Source organism: Sylvia atricapilla, chromosome W (assembly GCF_009819655.1).
Source record: "Sylvia atricapilla isolate bSylAtr1 chromosome W, bSylAtr1.pri, whole genome shotgun sequence".
Lineage (NCBI taxonomy): Eukaryota > Metazoa > Chordata > Aves > Passeriformes > Sylviidae > Sylvia > Sylvia atricapilla.
In genome coordinates, this window is record NC_089173.1 from 3,583,347 (window position 1) to 3,591,499 (window position 8,153).

At 44.7% G+C, this 8,153-nt stretch overlaps 1 pseudogene; it reads right to left on the bottom strand.

Annotated features, from left to right (window-relative positions):
- Positions 1–3,863: 3,863 nt before the first annotated feature.
- Positions 3,864–5,622, bottom strand: LOC136373392 (uncharacterized; annotated as a pseudogene).
- Between the last annotated feature and the right edge of the window lie 2,531 nt (positions 5,623–8,153).

Below are 8,153 nucleotides of genomic sequence, written 5' to 3' on the forward strand. Positions count from 1 at the left end.
AGTCGGCTTTACTTTGCAGCTCCTGCAGGGATGGGGCGTGCAGCAAAAGGCGAGCGGGTGGCAAGCGGCAGCCAGCTGCCCCGGAAAGGCGGGGGCTAGGGCGAGGAATTCAAACAGTCCTTGGAGAAAGCAAAACAACCCTTGCAGGTTTTGTTTGTCTCCCTGTTGTTTACTTGCAAGAAATGATTGAGGGGTGTTGTTCCTATCTGTCCAATGATGGTGATGTGTTGGTTTGCTGACCAATGAAGCTTTATTCTTTCAGAACTGTCTATAAAAGAGGATTTCAAAGAGTAAATTCTGTGAGACCAAAGTTTTCACCTTCCGGCCTGTTTGTAATTATCTCCAAAATCCCAGGGCAATTGGGGTTTCCAATACACGCGCGCTGTGTGATGAGGGCAGTCCATTTGCTCCATGTGGCATCAGTGGCATGGTGAGTAGAGGGAACCTTTCCTTTAAACATCCATCCCAGCACCAGTCTTAGCGTTGAAACACATAATCACAGAATGATTATATGCAGGTGTTTTTATTGAAGAGCTCTGGGAATCAGGGGTACGGGGTACAGACCCAAATCTGACTCCGACATGGATTCAAGATGGACATGTTTTTATACCATTTCATCATATAACTATATATATTAATTATTAAACTCATATTGCATATTTAGCATATTTAATAAAATATGCATATTTATATAGCATATTTAATAAAAAAGGCCAGGACTCGCATCCGTTCACTTGCAGGGTGTGAGTTCACATGCATATACTTGCCATTAACTGCTGGAAATCTAGAAGATTTGCTTCAGACCAATGAGAGCCTCCAGTTCGCCCTAGATAGCTACACAGGAAGAATTTCCATTCACATGCCAAAACACAGACTTTTCAATCGCGATGTAGCCTTCCATCTGACCCCAAAATTAGTACAGAGCCGGACACCCTTGGAAGCCATAACTGTCTTCACAGATGGCTCCGGATCATCCCACAAATCAGTAATGATTTGGCAGAACCCAAAGACTCGAGAATGGGAGTCAGACATTCAAATAGTGGACGGATCTCCACAAATCACAGAACTAGCAGCTGTCGTCAGAACCTTTGAGAAATTCAAAAGGGAACGTTTTAATTTAGTCACAGATTCAGCTTATGTTGCCGGCATAGCTATGAGAGCTGAACATGCTCTCCTCAAAGAAGTCCCTAATCCAAAATTATACCAATTAATTTCTAAACTCATTCATTTAATCTCCCACAGAAAACAGCCTTACCATATCATGCACGTAAGATCGCACACTGACCTTCCTGGTCCCATTGCAGAAGGGAACAGGAGAGCAGATGCGCTGGCCATGCCAGCAGAGATTGCAAATGTCCCTATTCGGGCGCCAGATATTCCAGCTGGTAGAGGGATCTGCCGCTTGGGACCCAGAGAGCCACAACCACCCCCAAAAGATGTCTCGCTAGAAACAGCTTCTTGGGGGGTCAGGGCACTCCTTAGCTGGCAGAGGGGCTTCTCAGCAGGAGGGCAGAGCAGTGATTTCAGCTCAGTGATTTCAGCTCAGTGATTTCAGCTCCTGCCCTTGTGAGTTTGCCCCTCTTTTAGCCGGCCGTGATGAGAGAGAGAGAGGTCTCGTATGGAATTTCCGCAGGTGGTAACTATTGCAAAGGTACCAGCAAAAGTGGTCCAGGGATGAGGTACCTCTGCCAACCGGAGGAAACCCAGGGGTTTTTATGGAACACCAGGATGGGAGGAAAAGAGTACAAAACCAATCAGTTGTAACAGATCTACATAAGATCCCGAGGGGGCTTGTGGGTCTCCGGACAGGTCGCCGTGGCTAGAAAGTTTGTCTTTTGTCTTAGGGGCTCTGGGTGAAGTTGCGAAATTCTTTCTTAACTCCTCAGCTCGGCTCCCTCCAGGGCAAAGCAGCTGGGGCTCCGCCCACCCCAACACTTGTGAATACTTTGCTTGTTAAATAAACAGGTTTTTTCCACTTTTCTCCAAAAAAATCTTTTCCCAAACCAGTTAGGAGAGAGGTCGCTTAAATCTGCTTTCTAAAAGAATCCCTTTGGAAGTTTCCTCCCAAATTTGCCCTAAATCAGGACAGAAGTAAACTTGGAAGTCTTTCCTGGGAAAGGCTCTCCAAGTCTTCACTGTGAAATGGGACTCCCCAGCAATTGCAGACTCTGGGTAATGGTAAAGATTTTAGACAATTTAAGATGTTTCTCAAGGTTTTATCTGTTTAATCACTGTCTCCATTCATGGGAAAGATGTGTGGTTACCAGTTACTGGTGTTTTCATTTATCCCCCTGTTCATAAGAAAGATACTACTTTTGTGAGGAATAGAGCTTGTCTGGTTCGAGCAGTAAGCCAAACCTTCTAATGTTAGAAGTGTTTTGTTTCATGATTCTTGTTTGTATAAAACAAAAAAGAGAGAATTGTAGGAAGAGATAGCATGAAGTTGAACTGTGGGCTGTGCTACGCACCTGCAGAAGCACATGGCAGCACAAAAAAGCACATGGTAGCACAAAGAAGCACATGGTAGCACAAAGAAGCACATGGTAGCACAGAGACATTTGTCTCTGCCATATCCTGGAGGGAGGAGGTGTCATGCAGGAGACCCTTACAGGAGAGGAGCCTACCAGAAGCTGACAGTCAAGTTAACAGCATAGAAGGACATTTACAACACATGTTGCTGACATGGCAACATGGGACAGATCACATAGTGAGAATTGCCATGTAAGGAAATACTGTGCCTTGAAAAAGTGTATAAAACCAGCTCATTTCTTTTAATAAACAATTCAGATTACCTGCCAGTCTGAGTCCGTGTCACGGTCACTCACACTCTAGGACTAGGGCAATTCCCTCCCAGGCCCTCAAGGGCAGTGGGTAGGGTTTGACATTTGTTGGTTTTGAAGGGGGAAGGTTTGGGGCTGTCTGCAACAGTCTTATTTGGTGGTTGATGGTTCCAAAGGACCACTGTCAGTTGAGATTGTCATGCCAAGATCTCCCCTTCAAAACATCCAATCCCAGAAAGCCCAAAGGGAAGTCCTCTATTGCCATGTTCATATTTATGTTGCTTTACTCATCTGGAAATATAAGACTAATTGCAGCAGTAGCTACTGGTTGTGACATGCCTAATGCATTTATTGCAAGCAAGGGTTGTTTGGTTGGTGTCCTGGGTTGTAGTTTAGGATGTATTCTATCACCATCTTCAGTTAATGGCCCATCAATGCCTAGTGCATGACTCATAGATAACTCCCTCCGGGAGTTATCTCTCTCTAATGGGCCATCAAGGACCTCCTGTATGACTCATCATCCCATTGTGAGATGCTCCGCCCATGGGGAGGAGCCAAGCATTCTCACCTGCATATAAGCTGGGATTTGGGACAGTAGAAGCAGCTGTCACTTACTGGATTCTCAGAGGTCTGGAGCTACCAGACCTTTCTACAAGATCACTGCTTCAGGAAGATCACCTCGTCTGGACTGCTTCCATCACCCTGATCAGGTTGTATTCTGACTCTGTCAGTGTTTGTTTTTTTTTTTTTTCTTTTTGTATTGTTGCATTTATTTTATTTTTATTTTATTTTATTCCTTTTCTTCTCATTAAATTTTATTTCTGACTTTGCGCCTCTCACCTGGTTTGTTTTCAAACCATAACAGTTGGGACAACTCCGCAAGTGGTGGCATCTTTTTTAATCAGGGCTGATATCTGAGCCCCTGTCCACTAAAATGTCAGTAATTGTTTTTTAGGTCCAGCCGCTGCCATCAGTAAAATATCTCCATGTATGTTATCAGTAAGCTGTTTAACATAAATTCAGCCTCCGCTTTTCCACTCGCTCGGGGAAAGTGGAGCTTTTAGTTTCCTTGCTCAGGTTTGTTTAGCACACCTCCCCCACCTAGATCAATTAACGGCGATGTGTTCCTGCTTATACTGTATTTCCCCATGCCCCTGTTCTCAGATGTTTTGTCTGGCCATTCTAGCACTACCTGTTCTAGTTTATCCATGGGGAAACCACCCATTAGGCTCTTTGGGATTCCCTTCTGCCAACCCTGTGACCAAAGTGCCTGTCTTGTGAGTAGACAGTGTAGCCCATTCTGATTGGGGTGCAGGGGAATCCTGAGTGATGTTTTTGGACTAAGACGTGCATGTCTCACCCCATGAGTCTCTGACTTGCTTGCTACTGGCTTTACTGGACCATACTTCCATCCAAAATTAATCAATTCCTGAGCTACCTCCCCCCAGGTCCATACCTTGCCTCCCTGGACAGTGGTATCTCCTGTGGGAGACGAGCAACTCTCTGAAGTGGGGGCAAGGCCTGTATTTTCCCTTGTAATTGTATTGCCATTGGTTTTAGAGAATCAGGGCATCCTTTTAACAGGGTGTTGGGGGTTAGGTTTGTCCCTTTTTCACTCTAAAGAATTTTTTCCCCATAAGTTACCAAGGACACCAAGTGTTAGATACTTAAACAAAGAGGTGGCTGAAACCCAGTTGGGGAGATTTTTTCTTTATCTGTTAGGGAGGGGGTAACTGCCTTCTTTGATAAGAAGCCAGCTGTTAAAAACCGGGTGGAGCAGTGTTGCTTATCAGATGGTGTAATGTTGCTTATCTCTATTCATTCTTCCACTACCCCCATGGGAATATCTTCTGTTAATGGACCCTTAAAGCTCACCAATGACATGACACATTACATCATACTATTGTAAGATGCTCTACCCAGGAAGGAGGAGCCAAACCATCTTCTTCTAGATAAAAGGAGGGAAAAAGTGTCATCAGTCATTCCAGTGTTCCCACAGGACTCCCAAAGGAAGACGGGACCCATCTCTGAACCCTTGGCTCCACAGGACCGTCTCTGCTTCCAACAGGACCACATCTGCCACTCCAGGAGGGCTTACTTTTTGGACTGTTTCCAACACCCTGACCAACAGGGAGTCAGGTTGTATTTCTGACTCTTTCAGAGTTTTCTAGGATTTCTTGTTTGCTTGCTTATTCTTCTGTACTACAACATTTGTATTTTTAATATCCCTAGTAAAAAACTGCTATACCTATTCCCAAATCTTTGCCTGACAGCCTTTTAACTGCAAATTTATAATAATTTGAAAAAAGGGAGGAGGGGGGCTTACATTCCAAGGGAAATTCCAATCTTCCCTGGCAGATACCTGTCTATCTAAACCAAGACACAGGGTCATTCGGTCAGCATCTACTTTTAACGTCATGAGTGACTCTTTTAAAGGGGTTAGCTTATGTTCATACATCATCTGAATGCATGCCACCTTCTGGACACTTTCTACTAACTTGTCTGTGGTGCTTTCTATAGCTAGAGGGTCACCTCTTGCTAAAGGGTTTAAACTTCCAGCCCAGAAGGCTGCTCTCTTGATTAGGGACCACTGGGCTCGGTGCTCCCCAGTAGTAAGGAAAACTCCAGGACTCTAGTAACCCTCAGCTTCCTTTTCACTAAGAAGGATTTGGTCCCCCCCAGTTAAAGAAACTCTCCAAACAAACTCTGTTTCAGATTCTCAAGGATGACAGCTGAAATATTTTTTTAATTTGGCTAATTCAGTAGCAGTAAAAGGCACCTCTTTGGCTGTAATCACAGGGTCCTGATCTTGGTTGTTTTCATATAAAAACTCAGTTTTCATTAGCAGGTGGAGACAAGACCGTGCTGTCAGCCTGGTTCTGTGAGCCTCTCAGCTCCCTTCTGGGTTCTGTGAGAGTGACTGCTCTGCCTGTGACATCACTCGGCTGTGCCCCAGCAGTAGCCAGTGCTCTGGGCTCCTGGACTAGCTCATTTTTGCATCACTTGTATCAAACTACTGTTCTGATTTCTTTTCTAACTGTCCTTCTAAATCTGCTACTTGGGCTTGCAGAGACTGAACCAATGCCTGCAGAGATCTAATTACAGCCATCTCCCAATGGCTGTGGGATACTCTTTCTCACACAGCTAAAGCAAGCGCTGCCCCTAATACTGCACAAACCACGGCCTTACCTTTCTTTGGCTTAAATTTTGCTTTTAATTGCAAAGCTGTGATACAATCTATCAGACTTTGCACGCTGTGCCAGTGTTCTGTTGCCCACTCCAAACCAGGCACAGAGGGTTTAGCTTTGAAAGTTTCTAGAAATTCAAGTGGGGGGCAGACAGATCCTTGCCCTGCTTTCCTTGCTGAACAATGATATCCATTGCTATGGCTTACTAATTCTTGGCAGACAACCTTCAGGGGAGGGTCACACTTTATTTCAATGCTGGAACCAAGCATTCCCCAAATACACACAAAGGTTTTCACTTAACAGCACACCATAGCCGGGAGAAGGTAACACTGTTACAGCCTGTCTTAGTTTAGGGCAAATTTATGGAGGAAATTTCCAAAGGGGTCTCCTCTAGAAAGCAAAATCAAGCAGCCTCTCCTCCAACTGGTTTGGGAGATAATCTCCTTGGAGAAAAGTGGAAAAAACTGTTTATATAACAAACAAAGTACTCACAAACATGAAACAATTAATAATATTAAACAATGGAATCTCTCGTTGTTCTGAAGAGATGGCAAATTCAGAGTTATTCTGTGGTTCAGAGAGAGTCTTTCTGTGGATGTCTTGGTCTCACTCAGTCTCTCTCAGTCCCTCCAGCACTGGAATGCAGCAACCCGGGCCCAGTGGGCCACAGCCATGAGCTCCCAGTGTTTTTCTGGGTTTTCAGCCTGGAGCAGATCTGAACAGTTCCAAGAAAAAGAAGCCACAGTCCAGGAAACTTCTCTGCCTCTGTTAAGTAGAAAAAACTAACTAAAAGCAAAGGAGACCTCTCTCCTGCTGTCCCTGCTAGGCAGCACAGTCCATGAGAGAAGAATTCTGGGGGAGTAAAGTGAAGCTTCTGCAGACAAACTGCGTGCTGCTTCTCCCCCCCTTCACCCTCTCTGTCTCTCTGGGCCTAACTTAGAGCTACAGGACCCATTTCTGGGCAAAAAAAACCAGACGGTGGGGATACCAGACCATACAGTCATCCCAGGACTCAAGTAGTAGATCAAGAGGGGCATCTTTCCCAGTTCCATAAAGTTGATATGTAGGTGTTTTAGGAATCTTCTGGCCAGGGTTGTTCCAACTATGTGATGCTCCCAGTTAATTTCTGGCAAATTGAAGTCTTCCATAATGACAAGGACAGTTGATTTAGATGTGTCTCATAGTTCCTAAAAGAATAATTCATTGGCGTCATCATCCTGGCTTGGAGGCCTATAGTAGACTCCCACAATGATATCCACATTATTTGTTTGCCCCTTGATTCTTACCCAGAGGCTCTCATCTGTGCCATTGCCTATTGGAAAAGATGGGAGACATGTCTCATGCTGTCATGGTCAACAAAGTCTCGCCTTTATTGTTCAACCAGCCGTTTTTTATACACACAATAATTAGCTCATGCATATTGCAAAATCTAAGCTCAGGATTGGGTCTAACACTAATGCTTTGTTTTCTATTACTAGCCTTGCGATTCCAAGTTCCCATCTCGTTAATTTTCTTTACTGCATACCAACTATTCTCAACAACCCAGCTGTTATCTCTGCACCTGTGTTTCAAGGGCACTGTTGGCCCTGCTTCAGTCACGTACGCCTAGTTTCTCACACAGAGACTAGCTGAATATGGCTGCTATGTCCTTTCTCACGCAGCCATATCTCAGGCAGGCTTCCCACATTTCCCCCGTTTTCTTTTTGTGCTAACAAAAGCTGTTTCCCACCACCATCAATCATGTTCATAAGCATGCGTTGCAAGCATTTTATAAGACATGGCAAAAGCAATAAGGTAGCTACAATAACAATTAGCAAGATTATTCCATGTTGCAGCAATGAAGTTACCCAAGGGCCAAAACCGAGTCCTTTCAACCAATCATCAAGTCCAAAGCCTGTGGATTTCTGTAGATGTGTGGTTAGTTCTTGCAACTTAGAAAGCTGAGCATGGATAGAGACTGAGTGATCAGACAAGTTCATGCAGCACATCCCTTCAAACTCTTCGCATCCATGTCCTTGAGCCAGCAGCAGGAAGTCGATAGCTGCTCTGTTTTGGAGGGACGCATGCCGCACTGAATCCACATCGATCAGCAGGTCTGAAATGGCCTTAGAAGTGATGGCCACCATAACTCTGAGTAGCAGACCCAGTCTCAGTTGAGGATTCCTGATATAAGTCGGCTCCAGTT